Genomic DNA, 22,945 nt, shown 5'->3' with positions numbered 1-22,945 from the left:
GAAGACTTTACAGATGTGAAATTTGATTGAATTATGGAAGGTGGGGAAATTGTTGATGAGTAGAGAGAAAAGAGTTATCATTACAGTATAGTAAATCTATGATACAAAAACAAGGTGACAAAAGCCCAAAATCATTCCTGAAAAGTCATCATGAACATGTGAAAAATGAGGAGTCATGGACATGTGGGTCAAGAGGTACGAAGGTACTCTAAGAAATCTGCCGTTGCTAAGGGAATCATCAACATGTTGATGTCTTACAAACAAGCTTGACGTGACTGAATGATATTGTGGAAAGAGAGTTCTGCAAGGGAAATGGAGACTGTCGTTTTCTTCTATGCATTACAGAGCTTTTATTCATCAATTCTAATAAAATTTCCAAGAATTACAATTCTTATTTGTAAAATGTCTCCTTGATAAGAAATGTTTTTCTTTCTCTGTTACCCAACAGTAAACATTCCATTGCAAAATTGAGACAGTTACAGAATGGGATGGAGTTTAAGAGGTCATCTTCCTTCTCCTGTACCCTTCTTCCAACTTTATCCTAACATACTAGACAGATGAGATAGTCAGAGAATAAGATTTCACAGTTTCACTTGGAAGCTCATACCAACAGCCTATTGGGTCATCTAGTTTTCTCTTTCATATTATCTTGAGGAACAATATTTTGTTCTTGCTGGAAAACAAAAAAATATCTCGGCAGTTAAATATAAAAATACTGTTTGAATATTTTGAATTGTGGAGGTTGAAATTTCCCAAAAATTCCAACATTTTGTTTTAAAACTTTCATCCTGAGATAACCCATTACCTTGCTCCTGTCACCTGCAGAACCCAGTCTACTTACTTCTATTTCAACAGTTTATTGGAGTTATTTCAAACCTAATTAGTTATTCATGTAATCTCTGAATGCTTTGGCTACTAAAGGTTCCTTTTGATAAGTAACAGCATATAAAACATAAGACAAAATTTTTATCAAAACATTCAGCAATGAGGTCAACATAATATGGAGTTTGTATCTTTTTAATGAAATGCTAGTATTTACCTGAGTGAAAAAAGCATTCTATTATTATATTCTTTAAAAGAAATGATAAAGCTGGGTGGTGGTGGTGTACTCCTTTAATCCTAACACTCGGGAGGCAGAGGCAGGCTGATCTCTGTGAGTTTGAAGCCAGCCTGGTCTACAAGAGCTAGTTCCAGGACAGGCTCCAAAGCCACAAAGAAACTTTATCTCGATAAACCTAATAATAATAATAATAATAAAATAAAGAAATAATAAATTCTGTTCTACAGAGGGAGATATAGAATAGGAAGATAATGTCCAAAACAATATACACATAAAAACACCCCAAACTCTCTCATATAGGCATCAGGTAGGATGCTCAATGTGGGCATGCTTAGTGTAAGCCCAAATGTTGTAGGTGCCAATTATTTGTTTTTCAAGTTCATCAGTAGGTTTGTACGTTGAAAGAGCAGTTTTTAGGATATGTTTTGAGAAAAGCTATTGGGAAACCTGATAGGGACACTGGTTTTCAGTTGCGTTATTGATCCCACTCTGTTTGGCTACTTTTACTACCTGACTTATGACAGTGGAGCCTTGAAGGCACAGAAGAGAGATTTCCTAGGAGCTAAAATTCTTTATATGTGTTATCAAACTTAAGAAAATGTTTCTTGATCCTAAGCAAAGCAGTCATTATCACTTTTCTTTTTCATTAATGTTTCAAAAGTGGTACGAAATACACAAAAATGTTGAAGGAAAATATTACTTGTATTGTTTGGCTGTAAGAAGACATTGGAACTTTTGTGAAAATGTTATATCAGTGTCTATGAAGCTTTTAAATGATTATGACAATTCAGACAAATTCTAATGCCTTCTAGTTTCCCACTGTACTTGAGTTTCTGCTACAAAAAATATCCTGGTAGGTAAAAGGAAGAGATGTATGTGGGGGTAGTAAGTCAATGGAAGTGCCAAGAAAGGGCAGAGTGGTGACGCAATATCTTGAATAGAAGCCATGTGAGTTATTGAGGTGGGTCAGGAACTATTTGAAGAGCAGAGGAATGCAATTCTGGGATGATGCCAGACCAAAAAAAAAAGCTATATTATTGAAAAGGAATGAGAAAAAATAGTGAGTTTTTGGTTGCATTTTATGACTAAAGTATGAGGAGAGCAGATGGATGGGTTTTCACTGCCTTATTTTTTTTAAGGACACATTTATTTAATACCAAGTATCTATTCCTCATTTCACATCATACCAACTACAATGGGTGATTTTGATTACCGATACGACTAAACTTAAAATCACCTAGGAGATAGGTACAGCATAGGTCTGGGTGCTGTGAGGATATTCCCAGATTAACTGGGGGGACAACCCATCTTGAATGTGAATGGCAGCATCCCATGGGCTGGAGGGACCGGTCAGAATAAAATGATAGAAAGGAGAGAGCTAGCACAGAATTAATGTTCTTTCTCTGCTTCCTGTCGCCTGTGAGCTAACACTTCTGTTCCATGCCGTCATCACCACTGTGCTTTTCCCACGATAGCCTAGAATCAGTGGAGATAGCCATGATATACCACAAGCTCTGAAGCTCTGAGCCAAAATAAAAATTCCCTCTTTTTAAATTAGTCATGTCGTCTCACATAATGCTAAAGAACAATTGGCAATTGATGACTGTTGTGTGTGTGTGGAGGGGATCAGTTTTCTTCATGTGGTCCCTGTGAGGCTACTTACATCAGTATATGGCCCTATACTTATGCACATACTGACATCACTAAGTGTGGATTTAGTGGATTTATACTAAAAGAATACACGAAATTGAGAGGAAAAAGGTAGGGGGTTTGGGGTAGAATTTGAGGGTGAGGAAATGGGGGAATCAAAACGTTAGATGTATACATGTATAAAATTCTCAAACATTAAAATATTAAAGTTGTATATCCCATGTGTTTTGCCACAGTGATTCAAAAGTAAAATGGAGCAAAAGAAATATGTTTGATAGTAATTAAATATAGTGAGAGTTATTAGATAAATATCTGGTGTTAATAAGTTCCTGTTCCTTCCTGCTTTGCTTCCTGGTTTATAAGAACTGAATTCCAATGTATTTTCTTCTGGGTCTGGCACAACTCACTCTGATGACCTATTTGGTACATTTCTTCTCACTTGTATGTGACCCAAGAAACCCATGAAACTCCTCAGTGGCTTGAACTTTTCTCTTGAGATCAATGAAAATCACATAATTATCAGAGTAAAATATAATAATGTAATTTACTGTCAGACCGCTGAACCAATGGATGGGCAAGCAAGTTTCTGTCCTTCCTTTATAGTAGATCACTTACCAATGCCTGGTGTGTTCATCCTTCATACCAGGATAAAATTTAATAAAGATTATAAGTCAAAATAATGAGAGTTAGGCTTCATGACATCTGATTTAGTCCATCAATTAGCTCATTTTTGGACTTCATTTAGAGATGGGTATAATAACACTAATTTATGTGGGAAATAATAGGGGTTTTGTAGCACCGATACTTTATTTCAAGGGCTACTAATATTGTTTTAATTATCTTATCTTACTTTAATTTACAATAACTAAAGTGACTAATATATGAATACCTACATGACATTTTGGATACTATGTTTCTTGAAATTTTCTGCTTATCATAGACAATACTCAATTCTCACCCTTTTTATTAAAAACATTGTTAATTAAATCATAGAGAGTTCTTTAATTTATTTAATCGAGTATATAGCTACTATAAAGCAGTATTGTCTAAAGAGAGGATTAATTGACCTAAGGTTGACAAGGTGTGGTAGCAATGAGTTCAAATGCAGGGAATGTCAAAGACAATATTTTCACCTTTATGGAAGGAGGGGAGATATGTGTTTATACAGTTTGTTTAAATAAACAATTTTAAGGAGAATATAATATAACATTAAATATACAGAATAGGCTATGGCTAATGGAGGAAAATATGAAATTCTCAGTATTCTTTCACAAACAGAGAAAAGAAACTGAACGTTGTAATGCTCTTTTCTGGTATGCCCCATTGAACTTATTTCAAGAATGAGCAGGGAACTGCTTTATAAAAAAAAATTGCATCTATTTACTTACTTATTTATCTGTTTATTTATTTGTGTTCAGGGGACAAATTGCAGGAATCAGTTCTCTCTATTCACAGTGAAGGTCCTGGAGATCAGACTCAGGTGGTCAGGGTTTGCAGCAGCTGCTTTTATTGTTGCACCATTTTGCTGGTCCAGATGCAGCTTTTAACTTGCTCATTCTGAATGTCTGATTTCTTTTTTAGGCTTTTTAAGTTGTCAGGGACATAATATTTGTCTTTATAAAAGACTCAGTATGAGTCTCTTACTCAAGCATTACAAAATGAATAAAAGAATTGTTGAAATAGCAACTCTGGGCGATTCAATGGGAAAGACGTATAGTTTAACAAATATGCTAATGGTCAGTATTTATGGATCATTATCAAATAGGAAAATTTTCATCCATTAATTTGCCACTACAAAAGCTTGAATGCTTGCTGCAATTTGAACATTTACGCTCCTATAAAAATTCATGTGAATGTAGGCATGGTGGTACAGTGTGCATTCTCAGCACATGAGTCTGGGGCAGGAAGGGTGTGAGTGTGAGACCTGCTGGGCTTCAGAGCAAAATTGTGTCTCAAAATCACACACAGATGTGATTTTCACTCACACCTAAGATGAAAGGTTTTTCTTTTTAATTTACTTATTTATTTACTTATAAAAATTTCCACTTCCTCCCCTCCTCCCAATACCCTCCCGCTCCCCCCACTCTCTCTCCTCCTCCCTCTCCAGTCCAAAGAGCAGTCAGGGTTTCCTGCCCTGTGGGAAGTCCAAGTTCCTCCCCCCTCCCTCCAGGTCCAGAAAGGTGAGCATCCAAACAGACCAGGATCCCAAAAAGCCAGTATATGCAGACGAAACAAGACCCAGGGCCATTGTCAATGGCTTCTCAGTCAGCCCCCATGTCAGCCACGTTCAGAGAATCCGGTTTGATCACATGCTCGTTCAGTCCCAGTCCAGCTGGCCTTGGTGAGCTCTCATTAGAACAGTACCCTTTTATCAGTGGGTGAACTCACCTCTCCCGGTCCTGACTTCCTTTTTCATGTTCTCCCTCCTTCTGCTCCTCATTTGGACCATGGGGGCTCAGTCCAGTGCTTCAGTGTGGGTCTCCGTCTCTATCTCCATCCATCATCGGATAAAGGTTCCCTCTGGATCTGCCTTCCTTGGACACGTTCTCCCTCCCTCTGCTTCTCATTTGGACCTAGGGAGTTAAGTCCAGTGTTCCAATATGTGTCTGCCAGGATACAAGATCAACTCCAAAAAAATCGGTTGCCCTCCTATACACAAAGGATAAAAAAGCAGAGAGACAAATCAGAGAAACATCACCTTTCACGATAGCCACAAATAGCATAAAATATCTTGGGGTAACTCTAACCAAGGAAGTGAAAGACCTATTTGACAAAAACTTTAAGTCTTTGAAGAAAGAAATTGAGGAGGATACCAGAAAATGGAAAGACCTCCTCTGCTCTTGGATTGGGAGAATCAACATAGTAAAAATGGCAATTCTACCAAAAGCAATCTATAGATTTAATGCAATGCCCATCAAAATCCCATCAAACTTCTTCACAGACCTTGAGAGAACAATAATCAAGTTTATATGGCAAAACAAAAAACCCAGGATAGCCAAAATAATCTTATACAATAAAGGAACTTCTGGAGGCATTACCATCCCTGTCTTCAAACTCTATTACAGAGCTACAGTATTGAAAACAGCTTGGTATTGGCGTAAGAACAGAGAAGTCGACCTATGGAATCGAATAGAAGACCCGCCGAATATTAACCCACAAGCCTATGAACACCTAATTTTCGACAAGGGAACTAAAGGTATACAATGGAAGAAGGAAAGCATCTTTAACAAATGGTGCTGGCATAACTGGATGTCAACCTGTAGAAGAATGGAAGTAGATCCATATCTATCATCATGCACAAAACTCAAGTCCAAATGGATTAAAGACATCAACATTAATATGACCACTTTGAACCTGATAGAAGAGAAAGTGGGATGTAGTCTACAAGATATAGGCACAGGAGACCACTTCCTAAGTAGAAACGCAGTAGCACAGACAATAAGAGAATCAATGAATAAATGGGACCTACTGAAACTGAGAAGCTTTTGTAAAGCAAAGGACACTGTCAGTAGGACAAAAAGGCTGCCTTCTGACTGGGAGAAGATCTTCACCAACCCCTCATCAGACAAAGGTCTGATTTCCAAAATATACAAAGAGCTCAAGAAAGTAGACACTAAAACTCTAATTAACCCAATTAAAATTGGGGTACTGAACTGAACAGAGAATTCTCAACAGAAGAACTTCGAATAGCTAAAAGACACTTGAGGTCATGCTCAACCTCCTTAGCAATCAGGGAAATGCAAATCAAAACAACTTTGAGATACCATCTTACACTTGTCAGAATAGTTAAACTCAAAAACACCAATGATAGCCTATGCTGGAGAGGATGTGGAGTGAGGGGAACACTCATCCATTGTTGATGGGTATGTACAATTGTGCAGCCACTGTGGAAATCAGTGTGGCGGTTTCTCAGGAAACTGGGAGTCAACCTCCCTCAGGACCCAGCAATTCCACTCTTGGGAATATACCCAAGAGATGCCCTATCATACTACAAAACTATTTGTTCAACTATGTTCATAGCTGCACTATTTGTAATAGCCAGAACATGGAAACAGCCTAGGTGCCCCTCAATAGAAGAATGGTTAAAGAAGGTGTGGAACATATACACATTAGAGTTTTACTCAGCGGTAAAAAACAATGACATCTTGAATTTTGCATGCAAATGGATGGACATAGAAAACGCTTTACTGAGTGAGGTAACCCAGACCCAAAAAGAGGAATATGGTATGTACTCACTCATAAGTGGATTCTAGCCATAGTTAAAGGTCTTTGAGCCTAAAATTAGTGATCCTAGAGAAGCTAAATAAGAAGGTGAATCTGAAGAAAATCATATAGTTATCCTGGATATTGGAAGTAGACAAGATTGCCAGGCAAACTTGGGTGCACAGGGGTGGGAGGGTGGGGTTGGAAGTAAGGGGAGATGGCTAGGGAGAGGGAAGAGGGGGAGGATTGGGGATAGCTTGGGGGAATGTGATGGGGGAAGGGAGGAAGGATGGTTATGGGAGCAGGGAAGTATATATCTCAACTAAGGGAGCCATTTTAGGCTTTGCAAGAGACTTGATTCTAGAGGGGTTCCCAGGCCCAAGGAGAGGTCCCCAGATTGTTCCCTGGGCAGCAGAGGAGAGGGTGCCTGAACTGGCCTTGGCCCATAACCATACTGATGAATATTTTGCATGTCACCATAGAACCTTCATCTAATGCAAAGTTTTAAGGAGGTGTTTACATCAAGAGGGCTTCTTTGTCCTGTGTGGGATGAAAGCCCTCAAGAAGAGGCTTCATGCAGAGTTCATTCAGCACCTCTAGCTGCTCCTTCCTTTCCAGGGAACCTGGAGGGTTGGACAGATGCGTGGTACTCCCTTGACTGCCTTGAAAACCATCACTGAATGCTGCATACTATCTCTTGGTTCTTCAACTTGAGAACCCAGTCCTCCCTTGTTTGTAAATTACCCAGTCTCAGGTATTTTGCCATGCCGTGAGGAAAAGCAGATAATACTCTTTCATTATCTCCGTTTTCAGTGTCTGAACTCGGCAGGTTCTCAACACATTTCTACCCCAGCGGTAGGAAGTTAAAATTGAGTAAGAAGTTGACTAATTTGTCTTGAAATAAAAACCATTAATTTCCTCAGCCAACGGCAGTTGAAAATTTTCATCTATATTGGCTCTCAAGTTTGATTGTTGTTGTTGTTGTTGTTTAGCAAAAGTTTTGCTATGTAACTGTGATTAACTGGAACTGCCCATGTAGCCAGCTTGGCCTCAGACTTGTGGCCGCCCTCCAGAGTGCTGGGAGTATAGGTGCGAGCCACCACACCTGGCCTCCTCAAGTCTGTTTCAAGATTCTTTTAGAATGCAGAGAGTTTAGCTTTAAAGTTTTAATTTAAATTCCATCAAGCCCTTGCTTGAAAACTTCCATTGTTTTCCACTGAAACTTGATAAAATTCAAGTGTCTTAACGGAGGCGACAGGATCAGTTATGTTCTAACCTATGCTCTAACCCCCTTGGCAACATTTTCATTCCTTTTGTAAGAAGCCTATTATCTATCAACTAATTTAGCTACCTTCTTATATAGTTCTTAAATAAGGCATGTTCAGTGGCCTTATTTAAAACACCCAAAGGTCATTTTTTTTTATTGAGCTATATATTTTTCTCTGCTCACCTACCTTCCTCTCCACTTCCCTTCTACCTTCTCCCATGATCCCCATACTCCCAGTTGCTCAGGAGATCTTTCTATATAGATTAGATCCATATGTGTCTCTTTTAGGGTCTTCTTTGTTGTCTAGGTTCTCTGAGGTTGTGAATTGTAGGATGATTTTCTTTGATTTCTATCTAAGAGCCAGTTATGAGTAATTACATTTGTCTTTCTGGGTCTGGGTTACGTCATTCAATATGATGTTTTCTAGAACATGCATGCAAAATTCAAGATGTCGGTTTTTTTTTTCTGCCATGTAGTACTCCATTGTGTAAATGTACCACATTTTCTTTATCCATTCTTTGGTTGAGGAGTATTTAGATTGTTTCCAGGTTCTGGCTATGACAAATAATGCTGCTATGAACATAGTTGAGCACATATCCTTGTGGTATGATTGAGCATACTTTGGGTATATACCCAAAAGTGATTTTGCTGGGTCTTGATGTAGGTTGTTTCCTAATTTTCTGAGAAGTTGTTATACTGATTTCCAAAGCAGCTGTACTAGTTTGCGCTCCCACCAGCAATGAAGAAGGGTTCTATTTACCTCACATCCTCTCCAACATAAATTTTCATCAGTGTTTCTGGTCTTGACAAAAAAAGGTCATTTCTCTTCTATTGCTATTGCTATGGCTATTCTGTCTTCCCATAATGTACGTGCCTTAGATCTTGCTTAAAATTCACCTCCTCCATTCAGATACTGACTGAAATGCATTCACACAGATGGTGCAAAGTATACAGCCATGGTCAAAGTTGCTTCTCTCATTTCCTCCATATACAACCATGTCCATTTATAAAATCTTTTGTAGAGTTTTGCATAAGTTAAAGAAGTTATTTTATACATATGTCTGAATGTTTTTTTATATGAATGCTTTTTTTTTCTAGCTTCACTAGGCAAGGAGCCATAACTGTAATCCTCTTGGCTCATTTATTTATTTTTAGATAAGAAACAAGAGATAAAATATATAGACACTTACTTAGAGCATAAATAAGATAAAATAATGAGGTAAGATGATTTATTAGAGAATACCTTGGTTTTTAGAATCACGAAGGTTTAATTCTGCAAGCAACCTTGCAAAAAGTTTCAAGATACCGTAGAGTTTTGTGTTTAGATAAACTCTTTTCCAGGTTTATGAGTGTTATGCCCCATACTTCTAATTGTAGCAAATTCCCTGGCCCCCAAACTAAATCATATGATGTAAATTTCCATCTCATGGGCTAATTCAGGTTTCTAGAATATTGTTGCTCAGACTGAAGTGAAATGTGTATGTTATTTTGTTCTATATATGCATGAAACTACATGTTGTCACCATCGCTGCCCAGAATGTTGATAATCGTGGTGAGCATAATAACTTTTCTTGTGACATCAGAAATACATTGAGCTATGTTTGCAGTGACAACCCTTTAATATTGTAAGTGTTCCCTTTTGGACATCTATTATTTTAGCTATATCTGATCTGTGGAATTTGTAATCCATACTGTTGAATATCTGGTGGCCTGTTACTAAAGATTTTACAACTGGAACTCGGAATACAGAATCAACCTGATTGCTGTTTGACATGTTAGTTTACTTTAATGAATAAGATGAAAGAGAAATAGCAAAGACCTAGGTAGGAATGTTATCCATTTGTCAATGGCAAGAGTAATTACTTTCCTGAATTAGATAAGGGTTTTTGGATACTAGACATATTTTTTTGTATTATTTGAAAGGGATTGCTAAAAGAAAATGCATCCTTTAAAGTTTAATTATAATGCAACAACTAGGTACAAAGAAAAGATTTAAGTTTAATCTGTTTCTAAACATTATTTTCTTTAACTTTTTTAACTTTAGAAATATTTGTGTGTGTGTGTGTGTGTGTGTGCAGTTGCATGTTCAGGCACACATGTTTTCATGTGCGCACTCACGATTGACATAGTTTGTATATATTATTTTCTGACTCTTTGACATATCTGGTCTTACCATAGTCAAAGACAAGATGTCAATTTGCTATAATTAGAAGAGGTGCACTGTTGTGAAACATTATTTTAAAATATGTTATATTTGTTTATACTGAGTTACACTTGTTTAATGATACAAAATTGTGTTGCATGCATTTATGTTGCATTTGTTTAACTCTGTCAAGCTGTGTTTTTTTGCCTGATTGGTCTAATAAAGAGTTGAATGGCCAATAGCAAGGCAGAAGAAAGGATAGGCAGGGCTGTCAGGCAGAGAATAGAAGGAGAAATCTGAGAAAAGGAAGAACAAGAACAAGGAGAGGAGGACACTAAAGACCAGCCACTCTGCCACATAGCCAGCCACGGAATAAGAATAAAAATAAGATATACAGTAGTATGAGCAAGGTAAAATGCCAGAGGCAAAAGGTAGATGGAATAATTGAAATTAAGAGTTGCTGGCTAGAAACAAGCCAAGCTAAGATTGGGCATTTATAAGTAAGAGTAAATATCTGTGTGTGATTTATTTGGGAGCTGAATGGTGGGTCCCCCGAAGAGCAAAGAATAAAAAAAAAAAAAACCAAAAGAGTTAAAAAGAAAAACAGCAATAGTACACAAAATCATATATTAACACAACATTTCAATCAAACAGATGCAATGAAGATGGATAGATGGATATTTATTTCAAGAGAAATAAGTAATAATGCATAGAATATCACAAACCATGGGGTCACAATAGTCATATTTATGACCTACTATTTAGCAAAACAACACTTTAGTACTGTTTATCTGCTTCTGTAAAAATATAATTTAACTATAAATTTATATAACTTAATTTCCTTAGTAACTGGTTTATGAATTTTTTGGAAGTTTACCAGGCCATCTCTGTAATCTTGTATGAGTTAACTGTGGCATACTGCTATTGACTAACTATTAACAATTATAATTCATACTTTAAAGAAACCTTTTTATTAACATCATGCACTATTCATCATTTTTATTTTAAACAACTCTACAGTGGATATAGGGCAGGCATTATTTTTTTCAGTAATGGATCTGTTTGCCTTCATGTAGATGGAGGAATTTCTTAAAGTTGACAGTAATGAGAGATGTTCACCAGAGTCCCTTTAGGCTGCACTGTTGACCACTGTGACAGTTTGGGGTAAAAAAAAAAAAAAATTTAGATTATCAGTTTTAAATTGGAGTTGAAATATCATATGTCTGCTGTTCAGTGCCTTGACTTCATACACTTAAAAGTACTAGGGCAGGCTGGGTCTTAAAGGCCTCTCTGAGGACAGGTGGACCAGGGGCCAGCACAGCCACATTCCTGACCAGCAGGGGCCCTGACTTCTAGCAGAGGGCCTCGGAGGGGTGAGTTTCCTTCGGGCCGGGGCAGGGTCCCGGTGAGGAGGAGCTTGGGTGTTCCCCGACCCCATAGACGCCCAGGTCGCCCTGCAGTGCTGGCTACCCCCTCCCGCCTGCCATCCCAGCTCCCATCCAGGTACGAATTCCTATATTTCTCCCTTCCCCCTGGGGCCATAAAATTTCCTCAGCCCAGCTGCCTTGCAAGCTGGGCCTGCATTGTAAGCACATCCCGGAAAGAGGGAGTGCCTGTGCTTCAATAGCCTGCCTGAGGAAAGGTGGGCATTCTGTCAGTGAAGTCCCTGCCCAAGAAGGGAACCTGACCCGGTAACAGAAGTTCCAATAGAGAACATTGGAAGTAAGAGATGGGCAGACGCCAAGGCAGGACCTCATCCAACAATCTGAAAAACAACATGAAAACACCAGATCCCAAGGACCCTACAATAGAAGGACTTGAACACCTTAACCCAGAAGAAGTGGAAAAAAGTGCCATTATGAAAGCAATAGAGTCCCTTAAACAGGATATGAATAACTCCCTTAAAAAATTGGATGAGAAATATAACAAAAAGTTTGAAGAAATGAGTATAGAATTAGATGAGAAATATAACAAAAGGTTTGAAGAAATAAGTAAATCCGTGAATGAGACCCTGAGAAACCAAGAAAAAACAATCAAACAAGTAAAGGAAACAGTGCAAGAATTGAAAACTGAAATGGAGGCAATGAAGAAAACACGAACCGAGAACCAGCTGGATATGGAAAACCTAGGTAAACAAACGGAGACTACAGAATCAAGCATAACCAATAAAATACAAGAGATAGAAGAATGAATCTCAGATTCTGAAGATACCATAGAGAAAATAAATGCTCTGGTCAAAGAAAACGGCAAATCCAACAAATTCTCTTCACAAAACATTCAGGAACTGTGGGACACAATAAAAAAACCAAATCTAAGAATAATAGGGATTGAAGAAGGAGAAGAATTGCAGATCAAAGGCCCACAAAATATATTCAACAAAATTATAGAAGAAAACTTTTTCAACCTAAAGAACGATATTCCTATGAAGGTTCAAGAAGCATACAGAACACCAAATAGACTGGATCAGAAAAAAACATCCCCTCGCCATATAATAATCAAAACACAAAACATACATATTAAAGAAAAAATTTTAAGAGCTGCAAAGGAAAAAGGTCAAGTAACTTATAAAGGTAAACCTATCAGGCTTACACCGGATTTCTCTATGGAAACCATGAAAGCCAGAAGATCCTGGATAGAGGTACTGCAGAAACTAAGAGACCATGGATGCAAACCCAGACTACTATACCCAGCCAAGCTATTGTTCACTATCAACGGAGAAAACAAAATATTCCAGGATAAAAACAAATTTAAACAATACGTAGCTACTAATCCAGTCTTACAGAGAATATTAGAAGGAAAATCACTACCGAAGGAATCCAACATTCCCAACACGGCCGACAATAACTCGAACATCTAGCGACCAAGCACAAGCACAAATCAAAGAAGAAAAACACATACACTCTACTACCTAAAAAAAAAAAAAATGACCGGAGTCAACAACCACTGGTCATTAATATCACTTAATATCAATGGACTCAATTCACCTATAAAGAGGCACAGACTTAGAGATTGGATACGAAAACATGATCCAACATTCTGCTGTTTACAAGAAACACACCTCAACCACAAAGACAGACACCTACTCAGAGTAAAGGGTTGGGAAAAGGTTTTCCAAGCAAATGGACCTAAGAAACAAGCGGGTGTGGCCATTCTAATATCTAACAAAATCGACTTCAAACTAAAATCAATCAGAAGAAATGGAGATGGACATTTCATACTCATAACTGGAACAATTCAACAGGAGGAAGTCTCAATCCTGAATATCTATGCCCCTAATATAAAGGCACCCACTTATATAAAAGAAACACTTCTAGAACTCAAGGCAGTCATCAAACCACACACACTAATAGTAGGAGACTTCAACACACCTCTCTCACCAATGGACAGGTCAATCAGACAGAAACCAAACAGAGAATTGACAGATTTATTGGAGGTATTGAATCAAATGGACTTAACAGACATCTATAGAACACTCTACCCAAATAGGAAAGAATATACCTTTTTCTCTGCAGCTCATGGAACCTTCTCGAAAATTGACCACATACTCAGTAACAAAGCAAACTTCCACAGATACTAAAAAATATTAGTACCTACCTGTGTCTTGTCAGATCACCATGGACTAAAATTAGAATTCAACAACAATGCTTCCCCCAGGAAGCCAACAAACTCATGGAAGCTGAACAGTCAACTACTAAATCACCCCTGGGTCAAGGAAGAAATAAAGAAAGAAATTAAACTCTTCCTTGAAATTAATGAAAACAAAGACACAACATACTCAAACCTATGGGACACTATGAAAGCAGTGCTAAGAGGAAAGTTCATAGCACTAAGTGCCCAATTAAAGAAAACGGAGAAAGCACACATTGGAGACTTAACAGCACACTTGAAAGATCTAGAAAAAAAAAGAAGCTGATTCACCCAGGAGGTCTAGAAGACTGGAAATAATCAAACTGAGGGCTGAAATCAACAAAATAGAAATAGAGAAAACAATCCAAAGAATCAATGAATCAAAAAGCTGGTTCTTGGAGAAAATCAACAAGATTGACAAACCCCTATCCAAAGTAATCAAACGGCAGAGAGAGAACATGCAAATTAATAAGGTCAGAAATGAAAAGGGGGACATAACCACGGACACAGAGGAAATTCAGAGAATCATTAGATCTTACTATGAAAGTTTATATGCCACAAAGTTGGAAAATGTAAAAGAAATGGACATTTTTTTAGATAAGTACCATATACCAAAGTTTAACCAAGAACAGGTGAACAATCTAAATAGACCTGTTAGTCGCGAAGAATTAGAAGCTGTTATCAAAAATCTCCCTACCAAAAAATGCCCAGGACCAGATGGTTTCAATGCAGAATTCTACCAGAACTTCCAGGAAGAGCTAATACCTATACTCCTTAACATATTCCACAATATAGAAACAGAAGAGTCATTGCCTAACTCATTTTATGAAGCTACAGTTACCCTAATACCAAAACCACACAAAGAAACAACCAAGAAAGAGAATTACAGGCCAATCTCACTCATGAACATCGACACGAAAATTCTCAATAAAATACTGGCAAACCGAATCCAAGAACATATTAGAAAAATTATCCATTATGATCAAGTCGGCTTCATTCCAGAGATGCAGGGCTGGTTCAACATACGCAAATCTATCAATGTAATCCATCATATAAATACACTGAAAGAAAAAGAAAACATATGATCATCTCACTGGATGCTGAAAAAGCATTTGACAAAATTCAACACCCATTTATAATAAAGGTGTTGGAGAGACGGGGGAATACAAGGATCATACCTAAATATAATAAAAGCAATATACAGCAAGCCGACAGCTAACATCAAACTGAATGGAGAGAAACTCAAAGCCTTTCCACTAAAATCAGGAACGCGACAAGGCTGTCCACTCTCCCCATACATCTTCAATATAGTGCTTGAAGTTCTAGCAATAGCAATAAGACAACATAAGGAGATCAAGGGGATTCGTATTGGAAAGGATGAAGTTAAACTTTTGTTATTTGCTGACGATATGATAGTTTACATAAGTGACCCCAAAAACTCTACCAAAGAACTCCTACAGCTGATAAACACCTTTAGTAACGTGGCAGGATACAAGATCAACTCCAAAAAATCAGTGGCCCTCCTATACACAAAGGATAAAGAAGCAGAGAGGGAAATTAGAGAAAGATCACCTTTCATGATAGCCACAAATAGCATAAAATATCTTGGGGTTACTCTAACCAAGGAAGTGAAAGACCTATTTGACAAAAACTTTAAGTCTTTGAAGAAAGAAATTGAGGAGGATACCAGAAAATGGAAAGACCTCCCCTGCTCTTGGATTGGGAGAATCAACATAGTAAAAATGGCAATTCTACCAAAAGCAATCTACAGATTCAATGCAATCCCCATCAAAATCCCATCAAACTTCTTCACAGACCTTGAGAGAACAATAATCAAGTTTATATGGCAAAACAAAAAACCCAGGATAGCCAAAACAATCTTATACAATAAAGGAACTTCTGGAGGCATTACCATCCCTGACTTCAAACTCTATTATAGAGCTACAGTATTGAAAACAGCTTGGTATTGGCATAAGAACAGAGAAGTCGACCTATGGAATCGAATAGAAGACCCAGATATTAACCCACAAACTTATGAACACCTAATTTTCGACAAGGGAGCTAAAGGTATACGATGGAAGAAGGAAAGCATCTTTAACAAATGGTGCTGGCATAACTGGATGTCAACCTGTAAAAAAATGAAAGTAGATCCATATCTATCACCATGCACAAAAATCAAGTCCAAATGGATAAAAGACATCAACATTAATCCGACCACTTTGAACCTGATAGAAGAGAAAGTGGGAAGTAGTCTACAAGATATAGGCACAGGAGACCACTTCCTAAGCAGGACCCCAGGAGCGCAGACAATAAGAGAAACAATAAATAAATGGGACCTACTGAAACTGAGAAGCTTTTGTAAAGCAAAGGACACTGTCAGTAAGACAAAAAGGCTACCTTCTGACTGGGAAAAGATCTTCACAAACCCTTAAACAGATAAAGGTCTGATCTCCAAAATATACAAAGAACTCAAGAAACTAGACACTAAAAATCTAATTAACCCAATTAAAAAGTGGGTACTGAACTTAACAGAGAATTCACAACAGATGAACTTCGAATGGTTAAAAAGCACTTAAGGTCATGCTCAACCTTCTTAGCGATCAGGGAAATGCAAATCAAAACAACTTTGAGATATCATCTTACACCTGTCAGAATAGCCAAACTCAAAAACACCAATGATAGCCTATGCTGGAGAGCATGTGGAATGAGGGGAACACTCATCCATTGTTGGTGGGAATACAAACTTGTGCAGCCACTGTGGAAATCAGTGTGGCGGTTTCTCAGGAAACTGGGAGTTAACCTCCCGCAGGACCCAGCAATTCCACTCTTGGGAATATACCCTAGAGATTCCCTAACATACTACAAAAGCATTTGTTCTACTATGTTCATAGCAGCACTATTTGTAATAGCCAGAACCTGGAAACAGCCTAGGTGCCCCTCAATAGAAGAATGGTTAAAAAAGGTGTGGAACATATACACATTAGAGTTTTACTCAGCGGTAAAAAACAATGACATCTTGAATTTTGCATGCAAATGGATGGAAATAGAAAACGCTTTACTGAGTGAGGTAAGCCAGACCCAAAAAGAGGAACACGGTATGTATTCACTCATAAGTGGATTCTAACCATAATAAAAGGTCTTTGAGCCTATTATTCGTGATCCTAGAGAAGCTAAATAAGATGAACCTGATGAAGATTATTTAGCTATCCGCCAGGAGGTAGGAAATAGACAAGAGTCCCAGGTAACCTCGGGTGCATGGGGTGGGGGGGGGGTGGGAGGGTTGATGGAAGGGGAGAGGGTTAGAGAGAAGGGAGTAGGGGAGGAATGGGGAAAGCTCGGTGGCCTGGGAAGGGGGGGGGAGGGAGGAAGGATGAATATGGGATCAGGGAAGAATATATTTCAACTAAGGGAGTCATTTTAGGGTTTACAGGAGACTTGATTATATATGGGATCCCAGGTCCAAGGAGAGATTTCCCAGATTGTTCTCTGGACAGAGGAGAGGGTGCCTGAACCGGCCGTGGCCCATAACCATACTGATGTATATTTTGCTTATAACCATAGATCCTTCATCTGGCGAAGGACGGCGATACAGACGGAGACCCACATTGGAGCACCGTACTGAGCCCCCCAAGGTCTAAATGAGGAGCAGAAGGAGGAAGAACATGAAAAAGGAAATCAGGACTGCGAGGGATGCTATCACCCACTGATACAAGGGAACGGATCTAATGAGAGTTTACCAAGGCCAGTTGAACTGGGACTGAACGAGGACGTGATCTAACCAGATTCTCGGAATTTGGCCGGATTCTCTGAATGTGGCTGGCCAGAAGTCTTTCTGAAAAGCCATTGACTATGATACTGGGACTTGTTTCCTCTGCATATACTGGATTTTGGGGATCCAGTCTGTTTGGATACTCACCTTCCTGGACCTGGAGGGAGGGGGGAGGAACTTGAACTTCCCAAAGGGCAGGAAACCCTGACTGCCCTAACGGACGAAGAGGGAGGAGGAGAGGGAGTGGGGGGAGTGGGAGGGTGTTGGGAAGAGGGGCGGAAATGGAAATATTTATAATTTAATAAAATTTACTTTAAAAAAAAAAGTACTAGGGCATTCCAACATGGAATCCCACATAAATTAAGAATATATATATATATATATATATATATATATATATATATATGTGTGTGTGTGTGTGTGTGTGTGTGTGTGTGTGTGTGTATGATATTTCTGGTTGTTTTGAGTAATGTAGAAGACAGAAAAATTCAGACTTGGTCATCATTCCACAAACACTGCTGCATAATACTTTTAGTGGGGAAAAATGGCTAAGTGTTTAAAAATCCTGAAGCTTGTCTCATGAAACCCCTTGCCTTGTTAAAGTGTTATGAACTGATGGGCAAGCATTGAACTTGCTTTTCTCTATGTTGGGCTTGAGCTAGGCCCACACAAGGACTTTGAAGTGACACATCATAGTGAGTTTACTCATTATGGTCTAGGATAGTGTTGCACTAAATTTTAAGCCTATTTTGATAAACATTAAAAGGTTCATACTTAATTTTGCTATATTATATTCCAGAGTTATTTGTTTATTCTCCTCTTGGTGACATGTTCCAGTCTTCTACATTTCTCCTCATTGGCTCTCACAAAGTATGCCTCTCTAGGCAGAACAGGCTGGCATTTCATTTGGATCAGATTTGTTTTTCTTTGGCTGTGTTCTCTTTCTGATTATTTTCTTTGATGCCTTTAAGGAAGCTATCTTGGCTCCTGGAGTGTTTACTATGCTCAATACACATATTAATTTCCTTGGCATGAACTTTTCCCTTAACTTGTTTGTTTAGAACAATGCCAGCAATGGCCCCAATTTGCAGATGCTACCAGCTTCTGTGGAAACTGGAAAGTTCCTTTGTGAACAGACTTCTGTTACCTCCACACCCACTTCATCACCCTTCACAGAAATTCTCATATATGTAGCCAAGGAAGAAATCCATGTTTTGTGAAAGAAAGAATGAAGTGTTTACTTTTCCTTTGTCTTCATTTTGGTGAATTCCTGGAAGAAGGTTCTGGTCAAAAGTTTCACTTGAACCCTTTTAAAAAGCAGGACTTTACTCTCTCTACTGCTCTACTGTCAGAGATGAAGAGGGAAAAAAAACACCACCATTACACTTCTAACTGAAAATCATGGACCTGTGCTCCCTGCATGCTTCTCTGAACCTGCGGTCAAATGTATTATTGTTCCTTGATGTCTTATAACAGCCATGAGACAAGGAAGACGGGAGGAAGTAAAGAAGGTGCCATCCTTTCCACCAAAGCCTACAGAATAGAAGCAGCCTCTCTCTGGAGTGAAGGTATCTCCCCTGCTGTAGGAAGCCCTGGTCCTTCTTGCATACCTGCTTGAGTTTGTGATCATTCTAAACAGACACAATTTTGAATGGGATCCAAGAATAAAGGGTAGTAAGAGAAAGTAGGCTACACAAGGAGACACCAGTAGACACTGAGATTTTCCTGCCTGAAAACTGAACTATCTTTTTCCTTGATCATCAGCTGGTCCTGTTGACCCAAAGAAGACTTGCTTTCCTTCAGGAGAGGAAAAAAAAAATGAAACGACAAAGAAGCGAAGTGAACAGTTCTCTTTGCTTTTTAATTAAAAGATGCTGCATGTTTAAATGGATAAAAGAAAAGCTGATTATAAGCTGGTATGGCTGTGCCACTCCTGTCTTTCCTTGGGGCCATTCTGTTCATCATTTCCCTTATTTCTTCATTCTGAGCTGCAGTGTTGAACAATTCACTGCTGAGATCCCAGGGTTAAGTAGTGTGGGAAATCACTTCAGCTTAAGCATGTTACGTTTGGATGAGGACACAGAATTCTAGAAGAAATTGAAACTCACAGTTGTGCTTAATTGGCTTTAACCCTTCAGCATATTGTGCTGAACTACACTGGGTAATACCGTATCCTGCTACGCTGTGCAGATGCTAAGATGTAAAACCTGTTAAATGCAAACAACACTTGTCATTCCATCAACTATTCAAACTGTCAAAGATGTATCAGCCAACCCTAACTACCCTCTGCAGGCAATCTGGAGCCAGCCTGCTGTTTAATAACCAGCATTTAACAAGAAATAACACGTAGATGTGGCATGTGGTTTAAAACATTGTGTTAAGCATCATTAAAACTCAGTCTCCTAAGAACCTTATTAAAAGAGTTATTTCCTTGCTATACTAAAACATTTCACTGTGACTGTTTCGATCTAGCTGCTAACAATACAAACAAAATGCCTCTTAATTTAGCATCCCGCTAGAGGGCCATTGTGACTGTGGAACTGTAAAGGCAGGGAGAAAAAAAACCAACCCCAAACCACCCTTGCCAAATCCCCAGCAATCAGTGAAACTGAAGCACTAGGGGGTTCTGAGTTTCAGATTTATTTTTACAGCTTTCTTCTTCTTCCTCTTCTTCTTCTTCTTCTTCTTCTTCTTCTTCTTCTTCTTCTTCTTCTTCTTCTTCTTCTTCTTCTTCTTCTTCTTCTTTTATGTGCTGTGTGTTATTATTTGGGGCTGTGCCTTTGTTGGTGACTGGCAAGGAAGGTTGTTGGTGACTTAGAAATGGGCCCTGTTTCAAGGAGTCAGCATTTTCTAGTCGTGAGAGGAATTGGTGGAGAAGTCAAGCAAATATCCACATGGAATTCCCAAGGAATTCATGTGGCCTTGATGCTAATGTTTATTTGAAAAGAAAATGAAATTTGCTTACCCCACAATCAGCCTAAAATCCACCCACCCTGCTATTACTCAAGAAAATACATGCATAGTTATATCAATTAATGGAGGTAATAGTTTAAATCTTCTATGACAGAAGAGAAAGGCAACCCAATTCAGTTTCAGCTCTTCCTCCTTAGAAAATGTGTTGTCAGTTTGCCCTGCGCTACTATTCCGAGCACTTCGCAGAACAGCTTCAGAGCTGACGATGTGGACAAAGCAGGACAATGTGTTGACAGAGGGTGCTAATGAGTAGACCAAGGAAGATCTCAGTGTCATTTTTGGAACCTCAAATAGTTCCTGTAACCTGCATAACATAAGTGAATGAAAAGATAAGAAGGTATTCAGGATCAGCTTAAGGGGTCTTGCCCTTTTCTTTCCTTGAAACTGGACTAAAATGTCTGTATGTGTGTGTGTGTGTGTATAATGTATGGATATATATATCCATTTATGTGTGTGTATGCATATATATGTGTATATATATATATATATACACATATATATGCTGGGACAAATCAAGATTAAGACTTCTACTTTCATGAATATTGTTTATCCAAATGTTGAAGGAAGAAGAATTTATACCCTAGCTGTGTACAAGTTCATTGCATTTTTACTAAAATATGCAGAGTTGAGGAACGTAGATCTTGAGATACAAAATATATTAATAGTTTCTAATCAATGAGTCAACATTCATTTGAGTGGTTGGATCACAAATATAACAATAGCCACTTATTGAGTCAGGCACATTTTTTGTAATGATGTTTTAATAATGTGAACCAAGAAAGTTTTTACATTAGATGGTAGGGTATATGCGATAATGATCTTTCTCTTGTAAATTTTCTCTGGGAAGGTTTAGATTGCACAGCTTCTTTCAAGGTATCATGGTTATGTTTACATTTCTTCAGGAAAGGAACACACCCAAGCATGTATATTTATATAATACATTCCTCCTCAAGCTTAAGGAAAAGACCCATCAAAGCTTCGTTGGTGAATCATGCGTTTCTCATCCAGTTCTATGTGAGAGCGCTAGCATAGCCTCTTGGAAAACTGAACTCCGTACTTGGGAGGGACACCTCAGCACTATTCCTGGTGCCCATTAGAGGACAGTGACACTCTCACTCTTTCTCTTATGTCTGAAGAGAGGGACTATGAATTCACTACCTGTCTTTCTATCACATTAAAACAGGGCCCAGTAAAATCTGCCAGTTGATTCCCAGGAGGCCCTCTGGGGACAGAGCCATTAGCGAAGTGCACAATTTAATTAGAGTGTAGAGTGTGAAATCTGTTCGGAGTTGTGAGGGATGAGATCTTATCTACAACCAGCTGTGGCTTCCTTTTGAAATACCTCTGAGTCCTGTCCTTCTGTGACATTCTCTTGTATGCCATTTTGCAGGTACAACGTTCATCAACAATTTAGAGATGTCAAACTGTTGTTTATTTTGATAGGAAATGTGTCTTCTAAAGTCAACTTAAATAATCATAATCTTGTCATTTGGAATTACAAATTTAATGTAAATTAGGTTTTTGTGCTTTAATCTTTATAAGCAAAGTCTCACATCTATATTTTGATAATTTTCAAGAAATGAAAAAGTTACAATATACATTTTATTCTAGTATTCATATGTGATTTTAAAAATTAAAAAAGTTCTCCATGCTAAAATGCAAATTTTCATTCATTAAATATCAAATACTAGAATGTTTATTTAAATGGAATATTAGTATTACAAATACAAAATTATAAGGATAGAGATTTTGATGTCAAAATAATTATATAAATGGAGTTGAGAGATGACTTAGCAGTTAGGAGTATATATGGATCATGCGAATGACCCTAATTTAACTCCCAGGATCCAAGTCAGGAGACCCACAACCACTTGGAACTCCATCTCCAGGAGATCTGACATTTCTGGCCTCCATGGGTACCAGCATACAAGTGCATCATACCTACATTCAGGGACACACACTTAGTTAAAGGAAACAGAATAAATATTTAAAAAGTAAATTGTATAAATGTCAAGGTGAAATGCAAAGGACCAGAGAAAAACATGTCTGTTCATATGAAAAATTCTTTTTACTCACTGCAACTTTAGCTGAGAAGATATCTTCTTAGTAGAAGAAACAATGTGCATAGCAAATATACAATGGCAGAACACTGAAGGAGCTTAGGACGCTGGTCACTATAGCTTAAACTGCTAAGGAGTTAAATGATATTGACGGAGGTAAATGATGATGGATTTTGAGGTCTACAGCATGTAC

This window comes from Myodes glareolus, chromosome 20, assembly GCF_982192425.1.
Source record: "Myodes glareolus chromosome 20, mMyoGla1.1, whole genome shotgun sequence".
In the NCBI taxonomy this organism is placed as follows: Eukaryota; Metazoa; Chordata; class Mammalia; order Rodentia; family Cricetidae; genus Myodes; species Myodes glareolus.
The sequence above is the reverse complement of the archived record's forward strand: the minus strand, read 5'-3'. Positions refer to the sequence as shown.